Genomic DNA, 16,937 nt, shown 5'->3' with positions numbered 1-16,937 from the left:
AAGTGCTGATTCAGATATCACAAGAGTATTCACTCCTTCAATAAAGTGATATGTAGAGTTCATAAAGTTCATGAATAACAAATGTAAAGTGCAAAAATACAGTGTCCATTATCACTGGTGTCCATCATGCTCATCCAAAACAGCGTGCAAAAAAAAAAAAAAAAATATTATATATATATATATATATAGATATATATATATATATATATATATATATATATCTATATATCTATCTATCATGCTCCAGTGCTCTCCAGTGACCCCCAACAGCATATGCGCTCACCTCTGAGCGTGTGGCACAGTACCTAAACTATGTCAAATCACGCTTGGGAGCCACTCCTGGGCTCTTAAAAGGTATGCAGATGTTCACCTCCAACAGAGCGCTTCACCCCTGCAGGGGTACAAGCGTGAAGTATGAATGATGTGGTCCCGGTCGCAAAGTTGTGGTATCCCCCTGGTTTCCAGCTTCGGGGCAGAAAGGTCATCCACGGGCGGGAGGGAAGGAGACTCCAGTGCCCCCCCTCTGCAGCAAAAAACCTTTTAAGAGCCCAGGAGTGGCTCCCAAGCGTGATTTGACATAGTTTAGGTACTGTGTCACATGCTCAGAGGTGAGCGCATATGCTGTTGGGGGTCACTGGAGCATGCTATATATATATATTTTTTTGCACGCTGTTTTGGATGAGTATGATGGACACCACTGATAATGGACACTGTATTTTTGCACTTTACATTTGTTATTCATTAACTTTATGAACTCTACATATCACTTTATTGAAGGAGTGAATACTCTTGTGATATCTGAATCAGCACATGGATTTTATATACTTTATGCATGTTGCACTTTGGATATTTATTTATCACAGATTGATAGCACTTATTTTTTGTTAAGTTATAGTTCATATTTACATTTTTTATTATTGATTTTTTGTTTCTTTGTTTTATTACTATCAAATTCTTTAGCGCAGACACAATTATTTATGAATTTTGATACATGAATCATCTGCCCTTACCCAAGTAGGCCGTGGCCAGAAATGCTAGGGAGGGGTTTTTGAATAAACAAACATATTAAACAGTATTATGGTGCACGGATACAGTGCTGTTCTACTTTAAAAGCAGTAGTAAAGTCTGCGTTGTAATTTTTATCTACAAGTGCGCCTATAAGGCTTACCTGTAGGTAAAATGAATATCTCCTAAACCCGCAGGAGGTGATGTCAACGGCGCATGCGCTCTGAAGGTCCAGCATACCGCTCAGAACCTTCAGAGCTCCGTGCTGGAGCTGAGGACTCCTGCCGCATGAGCGGGAATGGCGTCATTGCAGCTCCAGCCACTCATGCAGCCGGAGCCCATGAACCTGGAAGGAAGGCTGGGGGGAGATGGAAGCCCTGTTAGCTGTGACAGCGCACCACTGGAGGGCTTCTTTCTAAGGCAAGTGTTTTATAATGTGCTAGAATGCTATGCATACTAGCACATTATGAAATTGCCTTACAGGGCAAAGTTTACTTTTTATTTTTACTGGCGTAGTTTACAACCGCTTCGCATCTTCATATCTGATTCTGGCAAGGCGCCAACCATAATATTCACATGAGGACTGCAGCTTCTATCTGGGCTTTACGTTAGCAATCCTTTCGCTGGTGGAGAGCACTCAGCTGCTCCATGCTGGTCAGACGTAAAGAGGTGCTGCTCGATCACTTTTCTTGCTGGTGAGTGAGATTTTTCTGTGTTTTAGTGCAGGCACCCACTCACTTTCTCTATGGCTTCATGAAAGTTTTTCTTTAAAGAACTAACTTTAGGAGTGTAAGTACTACATCAAAACAGGGTCAAAAGCAAACAACCTGTGTTTGTGTGACTGTGTTAATGCCTAGAATGACACACAAGCAAATTCCTAGGTCACCATTTTCAGACCTCGTATGGTTTTCAGTGTCCCTCACATGTCTATCCACATAACTGGCAGACACAGATATACTGAGCTAAGCAGGTGCCCTTTTTGCTTATGTTCTGTCTTTTCACAGAGGTGCAAAGTGGCTGGTAAAGTTCCTTCAACATAAAACACAATAAGGCATAATCGCTGGTAAACTGCACCCAGCACAGAGCTCACTTGGGCAAAGCTGGTAGGTAGGAATAAGAGTTTTGCAGCTATACATTATTATCCATAACAATACAGAAGGTGCTCAGGTTTTTTTGTTGCATACATTTGCAAATACATGTGTAAGCCAACTGCTGCGTCAAGGCACCTCGGATTAGTGTGGTCCCCAACTCAAAACCTTCCCAAGGCAGCTGAAGACTTCCAGTGTGTGTCTGCACTGAAACCAACAGTTGCTGTCAATGTTGTTTTTGCTTATTTAGATACCTCCTGCATTTTGCAAAATAAATAAAACAATAAATACAACATTTATTTACAAAAACGGAACAACATTTTTCATAGGGAAAAGTATTTATTTTTGAATGGCGTGCTTATCAATTAGTCAACCAATTAAGACTTGCATTGTAAACAGGAAGAGTAAAGCACAACCAATGTGTAGTATTAAGCAAAATATTACTGTCCCCTTGTGGTCATACATAATTACAAACTGAAGCTTCAGCATTTCAATTCGGCATCTCATGGGTTAAAACATTAAACCTCAATAGGGCCATAATCATATTATGTAAAACAAATTTACAACTGTTTGTGGTACATACTACAAATTGACAGAAAGCCAAATGTCCAGATCATCAGGGATGGCGCACCTTTTCTTCAGTGGTTCACTTAGAGCAGGGGTGTCAAACTCTGTTTTATCGTGGCCGCATCAGTAGTATGGTTGTCCAAAAGACTGGTTGGATCTGGGGTGCTCTGTGTACAGAGTGCAGGGTTCTGGGGGGCGCTACGTACAGAGTGCTCTATGTAGAGACAGCAGGGTTTAGGGTTGCGCTACATACCGAATGCAGAGTTCGAGGGTGTGCTGTGTACAGGGTGCAGAATGTGTAAATGCAATTCCAACTCCCCCATCCACCGCCCAAAAGGTTCCTTGCATCTCTCTCTACTACCTGGCCCATTCTAGTAACCCCCCCCACCCCCACCCCTTTGCAGGTGTATCTGCCTCACTTTGCATAGAGATCGTTGTCTCTTTGGAGATCTGTCACCGCCGTGAGCACATGCGGGGAACTGTTAGATCTGGGAGCCACTGAGCAAAGCAGTCCCTTGTAAACACAGAAGGCTTCTGTGTTTACAACTGACAGCAGGGAGTGGGAGCGGAGGGTGAGAGCCAGAGGTGGTGAAATGTAGTTCAGACAGGTTTTGGCTGCAAAACTGGGTACAGGGACCACATTACATGGCCTGGCGAGCCAGATTCGGCCCGCGAGCCTCTGTCCTAGAGGAGTGCGAAATCCTGAGTATGCAGCAGGCCTGACAATACAGAAAAAACAGCCATTTGTAAGTTATATAATATGCCAATTAATTATAATAGAACCAGTACACACGAATATGTTCTGTGTAAAAGTGCAGTGCTCCAATAAAAAGATATATATATATATATCTATATAGATATATATCTATATAGATATATATCTATATATCTATATAGATATATATCTATATATCTATATATCTATATAAAAAAAGATAGATACACACTTTCACCATGAATCTCTTAAAAACTTTATACACGTTTGCGAATATTAATGTGAAACAAAACTAAAATGTCCAAAAAAACAAAAATGGTTGCAGTGAATCCAATTCTGGGGGTCACTACTAGTTGGATGCTTATCCTGACGTGTTGACCTCTTAGGTTACAGAAGGCCACAAAAGAGCATACATTGGATGGCATCTGCCCAGGCTCTTAGACCACCGCAAAAGACAGCATTCTGAAAATATCATCCTCCAGGTCCAGCAAATCCCAAACCTGCTGACAAGGAGGCTCAAGGTCTATGGCAATGATGGCAAACTTTGGCACCCCAGATGATTTGGAACTACATTTCCCATGATGCGCAACTACACTGCAGAGTGTATGAGCATCATGGGAAATGTAGTTCCAAAACATCTGGGGTGCCAAGGCTCGCCATCATTGGTCTATGGTCTCATACATAACACAAGAGAACCATCTAGTGCTCACTGTGTAATATATATTAAATATGGTAAAAATCCATCCACATGCATAATGTAGGAGATATACTTTAGGTACAGATCTATCGGCATCCACTTTGCTGGCCCTGTGCATCGGTCTTTTGATGGGTTGCGTTTAACGCCACACGCCTGCACGATGACATAAGTCCTTCAGGATGCATGGCGGTGGCATGCGCAGACATAGCAGCTCAGCACTATCCAATAGGTAGCAGCTTGACACCTAAAATTAGAACCTACACACAGACTGAAATCCTGTATTTGAGAGTCTTATGTGCTGATGCTGAAAGCGCCTCTGTGTGGAGGCACAGACAATGGTGTGGGGGAAGCAGCAAAGACAGAAGATTGCTTCTCTGGATGGGTGTGCAAGGCCTACCGATGGCAAGTTGAGGGAAAGCGAGCCGATATTCGGGCCAGGCCAAGAGCAGCCCTGTATAATCCTGCTATACCCAGCCTCTCTCTGACCGATGCTTGCTCTCTCATTAATAAGATGGATGATTTGAGGCTACGGATTACTAACCACCGTATGGATAGCTGTGTTATGGTGATTACGGAAACTTGGCTGCATGAAAATGTCCCTGACTTAGCTGTGGGTTTAGCAGGGCGAACTATTTCGGGGGGGGGGGTATGTGTATATATAAACAACAGTTGGTGCACAGACACCAGTGTTACTGAGAGCTGCTGCTGCCTGGACATTGAGTTCTAATATTAAAATAAAGACCTTTTCACTGGCCGAGTGAATTTGCAATGGTTTTTATTACAGCCATCTATGTCAACCTTCAAGCTAATGTTAGGCTAGCACACACTACTACATGAGGTCATGTGCAGACAACAAAAAAAACAGAGTATTTTCATTGTGGTAGGAGATTTTAACTGTGTCACTCTTAAAACTTGCAAGGACAAAAAAAAAAAAAAAAAAAAAAAAAAAAAAAGGGCGATAAAAATCCTGTTTTACCAAAGTTTTACAAGAGAGTTGCAATTAAAATAAAAAAAAACAAAAAAAACAATTGAACTAGGTATACACAAATTTCTCTGAAGATCCTGTGAAGCCGCAATTTTGACCTGGAGTTCCCACGGTTCTGCACAGATAATCACTTATGACACCAGCCATTTGATGACTTGACAGTATGGCTGAGATCACAAGCAACTAACCATTCACGGCGTGCCTTGAAAGTGACCATTTTGGGTAAAGTTAAATCGATGGGTTTAGTTCCCTTTAACCATGTATGGCGAGCCTAAGTTGGTGCGTTTTACTATGCAAAGACACAGCCAGAGAGAGCTTGTATTGCTCCCTCTGACATCATCACCTGGGAGGTCATTTCTTAGAGACATAGGCATGTCTGTCCCTACAACTACATCCCTAGTGAGCCCTCTCCCTAAACAGTGTTTGGGCAGGCTCTTGGAAGTAAAGGGACCAGCACTGTTTTGCTGGGAAAGAAATCAATGTATGCAATGTTGCATGGGATTTCAAGATAAAACTTTGAGAGATGAAGTGCATGTTTACTTTTGCCCCGACACACATTAAAGTGGATGTAAACCCATTCTGTAGGCTTGTACCTAGAGGTAAGTCTATAATAAGGCTTACCTCTAGGTACTATGAATATCTCCTAAACCTTCACGGTTTAGGAGATATTCACACTTTATGCAACACACTTTATGCAACCAGTGATGTCCCCGATGCACGCGCTCTGAAGGGACGGCATACCTGTGCTGTTCCTTACAGAGTTCTGCGCCTCAGTCCGTGACTCCTGTGCACGTGCGTGGGAGTGATGTCATCACAGCAAATCAGACGGCCGGAGGGCGCGAACTGGGAAGGAAGACCGGGTGAAGATGGAAGAGTCTGTCAGAGCTCACAGCGTGGTGGCTTCGTTCTAAGGTAAGTATTTCATATTGTGCTATTATGCCATGCATAAAAAAATTTGCCACAGTTAGCTTTCGCTTTAAGGGCCCGTTTGCACTTGCCTGCTGTACAGCAACATGCAGTGCCATCCAGTGAGGTGCAATATTATACAAACACGTTGCATAACATTGCACATCTCTGGAATGCACAGAAACAGCATTCTGGTGTGAAAACTACACATAGAAAACCATAGCTTTCTCTCTGTCATTGCAGTTACCTGCCTTAATCCATGAGGAAATCGCATGTAACTGCACATAGTGTGAACGTGCCCTAAAGCTAATGCTCAGGTAGATATAAAAGACAAAATTAAAGTGCATCTATATTTAGTCATAAATCATTAAAATTTACTTTTTCAATACACGCACCTGAATTTGACTTGGTTGCAGTGCAGGGAACATGCTTATAGAAGTAGGGAGAGCGACAGAGATGAACTCATCCATCTGCTGCTTCTCCTTTAACTTAACCATCACAGGCTAGGGAAGGGGCCCAGACCTATAAATGTGGCAAAACGGTTTAAATTTCAGAAATGGATGGACAGAGATACAAATTCTTTGGCAGAGAAACAGATCCCATATATGCAGTTTTCGTAAGAGCTTACAATCGAAAAGAGAAGTGCAGGATATAGAAAAGGTAGAAACTGTAGAGGGGCATTGAGGATGATCTTTAAAGAGTTAGTTCACCTTTACCAAAAAAATAATAATTTAAAATGTGAACTAAGAACAGACACCCCCTCCCCCATTCCCCTTTGTACTTGCCTCAGGGGCTGTTGAGCAATCATTTCACTGCGGGGGTGCTGACAGTGTGGCAACCCCAGAGGTAAATACAGCAGGGATGTGGGGATGGGTTGTTTTGTGTTTGCTCACCTTTACTTTTTTTATTTTCTGTAAGGGTGAGCTAACCCTTTAAAGGTTACACGTATACTTTACGGAAGCTGTCAGGTTAAAATCTAGGAGTTGCCACCACTGACTTGGTTTTAAGTTGCGAGTTCCTGACCCGGGTCAAGCTTAGTAGATGTTCTGACATCAAATGTATATTGCTCATTTCAGATCAGCGACCCACCAAGTGAAGGAAAGGAAACGTTAACAGCTTCACACAATGGCATTGTGCCAGAGCCTCACTTATATAGTTGCCTAACCTGCAAGCACAATTGCTGAATCCTCAAAGAAAGTTCAGCTGCTCACTTGTGCATTTACAGCATCAACAATGATCATACCAGTGATGTAAATACATCAGAAGATACCCTGCATTCTACGTGGACCATCATGCACTGCCCTGCCCACAAAGGACCATCCCCTTTCCCCTTGACCCATTCTAATTTGATCCAGTATACAAGTCTGTGCTTTGACTAGTTAACTCAATCTATTCTTCTGTTTTGTGCCTCCCACTTTCTACATACCAGTATGAAGACAAGCTGTTCCGCCACTGCCCCTTCTTGAGATTCCTTGCGCTCCACCACCTGTAACAGTCGTGGGTATGTGTACAGAGAAAAAAAAAAAAAAGAAGGTCCCCTTGCAGGTTTAAGCCATAGTATGCACCGCAGATTTACCTATAGAATGGATCCCTCCAGCAGCGCACTGCCACCATTGACAGATTCAGTCTTCCTGCCGGGTTTGCGGGCTCCAGCCGTTTGAACGGCCAATGACAGCACTCCCGCACATGCACACCAAAGTCACGGCAGCGACCCAGAGCTCTGAAGAGATGGCATGGGTATGCTGTCCCTTTAGAGCGCGTGCGCTGGTGATGTCTCCGGCTGCTGCTCACTGGAATATCACCTATACGGTGCACGTTTAGGAGATATTAATTTAACCTAGAGATAAGCTTTGTTATAAGCTTACTTGCTTGTTGCAAAGCGGACTTAACTACCACTTTACTTATCTTTTCTTCTTCAAGTAACACACTTACCTGTCCTAGAGTGACAATTCTCACTCACTGTAATGTACCTATGGAGAAGAAGTGAAGCAGTGTTGTTACCCTAGGACAAAAATGTGCTAGGAATACAGAGCACTTTCCCCATTTCATTTCCATAACATTGGGGTGGTTCTTTCATTCAATGAGTGAACTGGCGTAAGCTGATAACATTTGAGGTAATACTGCAGAGTGCGCAGATGAAGAGTGTGAGCAGACTAATTTTTTTGTGCTGAGCATTACAGAAAGAAAATAAATAAATCACTTTACATCCCTGTTAAAGCTGAACTCCAGGGAAAGGGAAAAGTGGGAATTACCTTTGCAGTGGGTCTGAATGAACAATTTTTGCCTCTCAGCTAAAAAGATCATTGGTGTCAATGGTTACTTATCCAAGTATAAGGGGGGGATTCTTCCCAAAAACCAGAAACATTCTTACAACCGACTACCGGGCTAATTTTCTATACATTACAGGAAAAGAGCAAAGGAAATTATCAGTTCAGTTCCAAACAATTACAGCTCGCCAGCACAGACATGTAAAATGTAGGAAGGACAAAAAATTCCAACATTTTTCTTCTTACCAGGTAAAATCTACATTAGTAAGCGTTAACAACCGTCACATAACTGGCAGAATTTTTCAGCTCACAAGATTTCAGACAGGATTGATGTTTTTTTTAACTGCCCTACAGATCCCAGAGGTAAACCATTGGTAGATGGACATTTCTGTCCAGGCTAAAGCACCCCTGATTACAACTAGATCTTGCTACATACAAGGAAAGGAGTGGAGACATACGTCCTCCACACAAGTGTGCCTCATCCAAAAACAAAGGCTTCTTCAGAAAACAGACTACATCTAGGATATCAATTTGTCGAAAAATACAGCTGAGAAATTAAATGGAGTTTGGTTTCTTTATTTCCTCTTTCATGAAACATCTACATCTTATGAAATACAAAATAGATAGAAGTCAGCGCTAAAGTTATATAAAAGTAGCTAGCAGCAGGTAAGTATACAAACCCCCAAAAACAATCTGTAAACCAAAGTGCAGCGCCTCAAAGTAATGATATCCTTAAAGTGACAATGTATCACATAAATATCGACGTGTGACAGCATAAACAATGAAAGATGAAGTGAAAAAAATGGAAGTAAATGAAAAGTCCATAAACGTCCAGTTAATTAATCCGTGACTCCCACCATCTGATTACTCAACACCGCTTGTGACTGAGGACCATACTGCACCCGCCAGCTCCACAGCTGCTAACACAGCAAGTAGCGCATTTGTATCAAACAATCTCGACCCTTTCTATATGGTCATCCAAATCCATCCACACTCATGGGATCTCCTGATGGTAGCAGGACTATGGACTTTCCATTTACTTTTATGTATTCTACATTATTGTTCACCATTTTCTTACGTTAAATCTAATTGTTTATGTTGTCACACGTCAATATTTATGTGATACTAAGGGTTGCACCTAACGGAAAAGCCCTGGACATCTCTGCAAAACCCCGTAAGAAGGTGTATGGCAGCCTCAGCCCAGGATCCAACCAGGTCACGTCCCCAACGGGTTTTACTCCACATATGGAGCTTAGTCATGGGGTGTTTGGGTTACACTGACACTATTTTTTTTTTACTGGCAAGTACCGATATTGTCGGTCAAGTAAATCGCCAATACCGAGTACCAATACCTTTTTTGTGCGATTTGAGCCCATACAAAAAAACAAAACAAAACAAAAAAAAAAAAAAAAAAACAACACATGCGGCTTCCCACATCGCTCCTGTGTGAATCCAGGCTGAAATCACTGACAAGCCTGGGTTCACACAGGAGCGATGTGGGAAACCGAAAGAGATTCTGACAGGAATCGCACCGCATTCCTGTTCAAATCACATGTGATTCATTGAAGATTCAAATTGAACTCCAAAAGTATCTGCTTTGGATATCGGAGCATTTGCAGGAGTACCAGTACTCATGTAAATACTCAGCACCAATACCTAGTATTGGTGAAACCCCATGTGATACATGATCACTTTAAAGATATTTATTTTTAAGTGTTGCATGGTTCATATATTGAACACAAACGGTCCAAAAACAAATCCTGCAAACTAACTACAGCCATTATAATGGAGCCCCACTTCAGTTTTGGGAAACTTAAAGGACAACTGTACCTTTCACACCTTTATTTCACCTGGTGATCCAGCCAGAAAGTCTTATTTTTCAACTTACTTTAACAGACCAAGCAATCCAGACAAAGTAGCAGTTAAGAGGGTTGGGACAAACCATTTACCACTGACAGGAGTGTTCAGAAATGTCCGCTTATATTAATTTATGTAAAACATTTATGCTAGAATGAAAACAGTTTGTTGTAATGGCTTATAAAGTGTGAGCTGGAGTTCAGCTTCAATTTTTTAGTCCAGTCCATCTAAATCAGCTAGTCTAAGGCCGGCCATACACGGATCAAGATTCAGCCAGATTAGCAGGGACGGGACGAATTTTGATTCCATGTATGGGCTAGCTGGTTGTACACATGTGAATCGATCGATTTGTGTACAACCAGCCTATCAGGTTTTCCCGAATGATCACTGCTGCCATCTATAGCTGGTAACACTGATCATTGTAGTCTACCGGCGAGGAAATATTCCCACTGGTGGAACACAATAGCGCTGAAGGAAGGATTCCCAGATCAGCACCAAGTGTATTAATAGGGCAAATCGGCATTTTTCTTCTATTCAACTTGCTGGTTGAACAAAAAAAAAAAAAAAAAAAAAAAAAAAAAAAACAAAAACAAAAAAAAAGAAGAAGAAAAGAAAATATACGTTGAACGGCCTGCCTAAAAACTACCCTCTCCCCAGATCAACAATGCTGCGGTCAAAAAGGGTGTCTGCCTTACTACTTCATCCAGAATGCAGATACCCCAAAACAGGAAGTGTGTTACTGGATGGATCACCAGGTAAATTAAAAGGGAAAAAGGGTAAAAAAAAAAAAAAAAAAAAACTAATGCAGCCACCACATCCGAGGATTAGTAAGCTGCAATACGTTACATTTTTGTTTCTGGGTTTAAAGTAGTTGTGTAGGCTCAAAGATTTCTACCTTCATGCATAGCCACACCATATTATTTCCCTGAGCCTCATCCCCGATCCAGGGGTAGTATTGGAAGCCATGGGAGGTTATCAGCTAGCCCAGAAGGAGGCGTTGAGAGAGAATAGGAGGGGCCCAAGGACAGAGCCTTGGGGTACCCAACAGAAAGAGTAAACGGAGGAGATGTTGTATGTGACACTGAAAGTGCTCTGAGATAGGCAAGACAAGAATGAGGAAAGAGCAGAGTTGCGGAAGCCAAGCGAGTGGAATTTATTGAGGAGTGGGTGGTCAACTGTGTCAAAGGCAGCAGAAAGGTCTTAGAGTATAAGTATGGAGTAATGGCCATTTGTTTTAGCCGTTAGTAGGTCATTAGTGTGTTTTAGCAGGGCAGTTTCAGTGGAATGTTTTGGGTGGAAGCCAGACTCTAGGGGGATTGAGAAAGCTGTTGTCAGGTAGCAACTCACATGGTTGTGGACAAGGTGGCCAAAAAGCTTGGAGTCAAACAGGAGCAGGGAGATGGGTCTTAAGTTATTTAAACAGGTGGGGTCCCCTCTCCTGCCGCCATCTTTACCAGAATCTCCTGTCCCATCAGGGAAGCTGTTAAGGCTGTGACCAGAGGCATCGACTTCCCTAGACACTGTGTGACGTCAGAAGCCAGAAGAGATGAGGATTTTGTCACTTCCAGTTTCGGTTTGTTGTAAACAAGCCGTTACTGGATTGTGAAAATAGGATTTTTATAACAGCTTACCTGTAAAATCCTTTTCTTTTGAAGTACATCACGGGACACAGAGCCATAGTAATTACTATGTATGCACACCCTAAACAGGAAGTTGCCTCCCTTATATTCTACCTTTGACCTATTTCCTGGGGTGCAACCCCTGGTTTTACACCAGGAGACATATGCTTCCCAGACTCCATAATATATAATTATGGAGGCCGGCTCCCTTGCATTAACGAAGGTAGAAACCACTGAACCTGACACCCCACACTTCTTCAGAGTGTGAGTCTCAATAGCCAAATCATTAAATTTAGCGTTTGTAAAGTAGGATGGAATACCGGACCTTGCACAAGAAGGTCTAGCCATGGCGGTAGGGTCCATGGGTCCCCTACTGTCATCTTTACGATCTCTGCATACCAAGATTTCCTGGGCCCCGCTGGGGCCACAAGAATCACTAACTTCCCTTCCTGCTTGATCCTGCAAATCGTGGACGCAGGTAGAATAGGAGGGAATGCATAAATCAGTGAAAACCGATTCCACGGGAATAGCAAGGTATCTGTTTTGCATGCTAGTGGATCCTTTGTTTTTGACACCAAGTTGTCAATTTCTTTGTTGAACTTGGACGTAAACAAATCTATGTCTGGGATCCCCCATCTTCAACATATTGACAGGAAGATATCGGGGTGAAGGAACCATTCTCCCAGGAACAACTGCTGGCGACTCAAGCAGTCCACATGCCAATTTTCTATTCCTAAAATGAAGACCGCCGATAGGCAAAGTACATTGTTTTCTGCCCAAGATAGAATATGATTCACCTTTCTCTGGGCCGCACAACTTCTAGTGCCCCCTTGGTGATTAATATAGGCCATTGCTGTGGCATAGTCGGATTGAATCCTGGCAGGACAATACCGTAAACTGAACATTCAGGCCCTCAGAACCAAGCGCTCTGCCTGAATTTCTAGAACGATAATGGGCAAGGCCATTTCTGATCTGGGCCACTTCCGTGGTAACTGAAGGAAGGATTTTCCCCCTTGCAGATTTTTGGATATTAACCATAAATTGAGGCTCCGGCGTACCCAACCTACAGCACCTGATATTTCCAGGTGGTCCATCCAGGTACTAACCAGGCGCGACCCTGCTTAGCCTCCAAGATCAGACGAGATTGGGCGCTTTCAGGGTGATGTGGCCGTAGGCTTTGGAGTCAGACACATTGGGAATCTAGAGCCCTTGAACCCTTTGTTCCAAGCCGATAGGATACTGTTTTGCAGCAGTCTCGACTGGAACTGAGCATAAGGAACGGCCTTGAATGAAGCCACCATCTTTCCCAACAACCTCATGCAAAGTTGAATAGAAGAATTCATCTTGCTTCGACCACCTAAATCAGTTCCTTCATGGCGCTGATATTTGCCTGGGGCAAGAATACCCTTTTCTGGGTGTACCTATGATCAGGCCCAAGTATTTTAGCCTTCTTCATGGTTTTAAAGAAGATTTCTCCTAGGTTGAAAATTCGACCAAGATATTCCAGGTAGTTGAATGTGGTGACCATACTTTGGTCTAAGCGGGTTACCGACTGAACTATCAAGAACAGATCGTCCAGGTAAACCATAATCGTTATACCTTGGGCCCTTAATCTGGCTAGAAGAGGGGCCAGAACCTTTGTAAACACTCAAAGTGCAGTAGCTAGACCGGAAAGCAGAGCTACATACCGAAAATTAAGATTTTCCACCTCAAAAAGTAGATATTACTAGTGAGCGAGGAAATAGGCATATGGAGGTATGCATCTTTGACGTCGATTGACGCCAGAAGTTCTCCTCCTTGTAGGATGGAGATAACTGATTGGACTGACTCCATGTCGGAAAAAAAAAAAAAAAAAGTGGTTACATTTAGGAATTGAATTTAGATTTTTGAGATCCAGAACGTCCATTAGGATTTAACCAAACCCCAACCTCTGCTCTTACATGGGGGCCACCATAATCACTTTTTGCCAAAAGATGGTCTAATGCTTGAGAGAAAGATTTCTTTTTCTCTGGATCCTTAGGAACGTTTAATCTGAGAAAACGAGGAGACGGGAACTCTTGGAACTCCAGTTTGTACCTTGGAGCTATTGAGAAGGTCCCACATTCGTCTTGACACTCTTCCTGCCAAATCCCTGAGAACTGCAGAATTCCCCCTATTGAGCGAACGGGGGCCCCTCCTCATAAGGAGGATTCAGTATCTTGTAGGTTTCTCCCCAAGACCTCTTTAGAACCTGACGGCGGAAGCTGTCGTGACTGCCTGGAAGCTGATGCCCCTGGCACAGAAGAAGGAGCTTTAAAACGAAAATAAATTTACTCCTTTTCTTAAATGGCAAAAGGGGTACTTCTTCCACTAGAATTTCTTTGAATGTATTATCCAAAACATCCCCAAATAGCTGTTTCACCGCAAAAAGGAAGACTAGCCAGGAGCTTCTGCATGGTGCTTAGCGAAGGGCGCAAGGCCTGAAGGATAGAATCTCTCATAGCAACTATTGTAAACATAAAGCTGCCAGATCCTGGGCCTGCTGAGCAGGATAACTTCAACTGCCAGAGAAAAGAGTGCTGTCCCTAAGCATTTGAGCATTGTCTACCAGACAAGTCAAACCGTTATCCACAGAGGATATAGCCGTGTTAATTGCTGGTATACCCTACTTAGTGAATTTCCTTCTCCATAAGATAAAGGGTGAAAACGTTTTAGGAGGGAAAATAATGCTTATCTGGGTGATCCTCTCAGATACAAAAAGCTTTTCCAACAATGAATGGACAGGAAAGGCATGCACAGGTTGAGGAGGCTTTAGTGAACCCAAACACTCAGTTAAGGGTACATAAATGTGGAGCGGACCATTCAGCAAGAAATTGCACCTCTAGTTCCTCAGTTTGAGGGTCCAGGGTAATGCAAGAGAACCTGCCGCATTTTGACCCACAATGGAGTGCGATTAAAGTCGCTAAACTTTTTTTTTAAACCTATCATGGCTGAGGAAAAAAGATCTTTTTAGTAAAATAAACAGGGGCTTTAGTGTTAAAAACAGTTGCGAACATTTCATGTCCCCGATGCTCACTCTGACCAGCCACCCCCTCCCAGGGGAGGATGCCATTTGTAGAGATGAGGAGGCTTTCCAGAGCTTGAGGGAGACCCCGTTAGCTCTTTTTTTGGGGATGTTTCAACCCCCCCCCCCCCCTAGCCTGATGCATAAAGCAGAGGTACTACCAGAAAAAATTGCATCCACTGCATGAGCAATAGTCCAGCCACTGCCGCTGCTATTAATGCTCAGCCTGATGCAAATAGTAAATGTGTCAAATAGGAAATGCCTGTGTCACCAAACCCTCTTTCATGCTCCTCTTTGCTCTTACGTCTCTCTGACAATTTTGCAACCAGCACAGTTTGAGTTTTTTTTTTTTTTTAAAACACACTACCGCGTTGGAGGATGCCAATGCCAAGCTAAGCCCCGCCCCTACCTGGCATCGCGCCCCCCCCTCCTTTCTCTTTAAAAAAAAAAAAGAAAAAAAAAAAAAAAAAAAAAGAAGGAGTTTTCCCGCGCAAGCACGGGCCTCCGATCTGTCGGGATCGACTTGTGATTGAGGGAGGGATGGCGTGGAGGAGACCTGGAAGCCCCCGCCGAGTAGGGGAGGTGAAAGAAAATGGCAGTGCCGATCCCTTATACTCAGCCTTATGAAGAGGGGAAGAGTTCAACTCAGGTGGGGGTGTCTGGAGGAAGCAAAACCCCCTCAAACTTCCTGTTTAGGGTGTGCCAGAGTCCGGCACCTGAAGGTGGACTATAACCCACATAGTAATTACTCTGTGTTCCATGATGTACGATTAAAGCAAGTATCTGATCAAACCGGTCCTGGTTTGTTCTGATGCTTTGGAAGCCGGAGGAGAGATCTGGGGTCATAGACCCCAGATCTCTCCATAAAGAAGACCTGTCACAGCCCATGCTATCACAAGGGATGTTATATATCCTTTATGAAAGCAATAAAGTTGATCGAAAAATAAAAAACAAACAAAAAAAATTATATAGGCACGTGCTGACCCACATTTTGCTGGCCGCAAGACTATGCATAACGAGAATGTGGAAAACTGACAAAACCCCATCCGTAGAACACACTCTTGACACAGTGAACCTCCACTATAGCTTCAAAACAATGATGGCTTCCAGCGTAGGCCTCCTAAACAAAGGACTGAAAAAATGGGAGCCTTGGGAGCTGTGGTCTGGGGCTGCGACATTTCTTTAATACTTACAAATCAGATAACTGTTGATATTAACACTTTCTGATATTAACGCTTTCTGATCTTTATCCTTTATATGTTAGATAATATCCACATGGGATGTTCCTCCCCCGGGTAACAAAAGAGTTCCCAATGGGGTTCCTGGGGGAAGAACACTCAAGTTATGGTTAACATTTAGTCACTCCAGGTACGATTATGACAGTTCCAAGTTTTCTGTTATCTGGACAACCAGACATTTTACTTTGTATCCGTACCTCCATGTACGACTTAAATATAAATCATTGCACATTGTGTACATTGTATCCTTCTGAATTTACTGCATAAAAAAAACAATAAAAAACTATTGACATAAGAAAAATAAAAATAAAATTATGTTATATATAAATATAAAAGCGTCCCCAAACCCCCATGCTTACGCGTAAAGGCGAGCACGCATGTAGGTCCTGCATGCATATGTTAACTGCGATTGCACAACACATGTGAGGCATCACCTTGAACGTCAGAGCAAAAACAATTAATTCTAGGGGCAGAACTCCTGTGTAACTCTAAACTGGTAGCCTGTAAAATGCTGATATTTACGTGTATGTGAAATGTCAGAATTGGGGTGGTTGGCAAGTGATCGAGACAATGCTTATTGGTAGTTTTATATCCCAGCTTAACACGGTAGTTCAAAGTGACATTAAATATCCCTAGTCTCCAAAAAGAATCTATACAATATGTTATCTATATTTCAGAAAATTGTTTTGTGTTTTTCGGGCTCCTTGTAACATCCTCAGTGAACTCCCAAACCTCCCCCTACTTCCTTTCGTTTGGAGTTAGAAGCGCATTTTAACAGTGGTCATGCATTCTGCTTTATACACACTACAAATCTCATAGTCCCTTGTCCTTCTCAGGAGTGAACAGGAGAGGGTGGCCTTGTTCCTACATACAGTGGGACCATAGAGAATGAATGTAGCCCGCTTCTAACACAAAGCTGGATCACAGCAGCAAGAAAAAAAAAAAAAAAG

The 16,937-nt window shown here is 42.7% G+C and overlaps 1 protein-coding gene and 1 pseudogene across 2 annotated transcripts in view; both read right to left on the bottom strand.

The window, feature by feature from the left end:
• CNST (consortin, connexin sorting protein) overlaps positions 1–16,937 on the bottom strand; it is a 225,364-nt gene that overhangs the window by 37,100 nt on the left and 171,327 nt on the right. The window lies entirely within an intron of this gene.
• Positions 12,767–12,882, bottom strand: LOC141142029 (5S ribosomal RNA; annotated as a pseudogene).

This window comes from Aquarana catesbeiana, linkage group LG04 (genome assembly GCF_042186555.1).
Source record: "Aquarana catesbeiana isolate 2022-GZ linkage group LG04, ASM4218655v1, whole genome shotgun sequence".
NCBI lineage: Eukaryota > Metazoa > Chordata > Amphibia > Anura > Ranidae > Aquarana > Aquarana catesbeiana.
The sequence above is the reverse complement of the archived record's forward strand: the minus strand, read 5'-3'. Positions and strand labels throughout refer to the sequence as shown.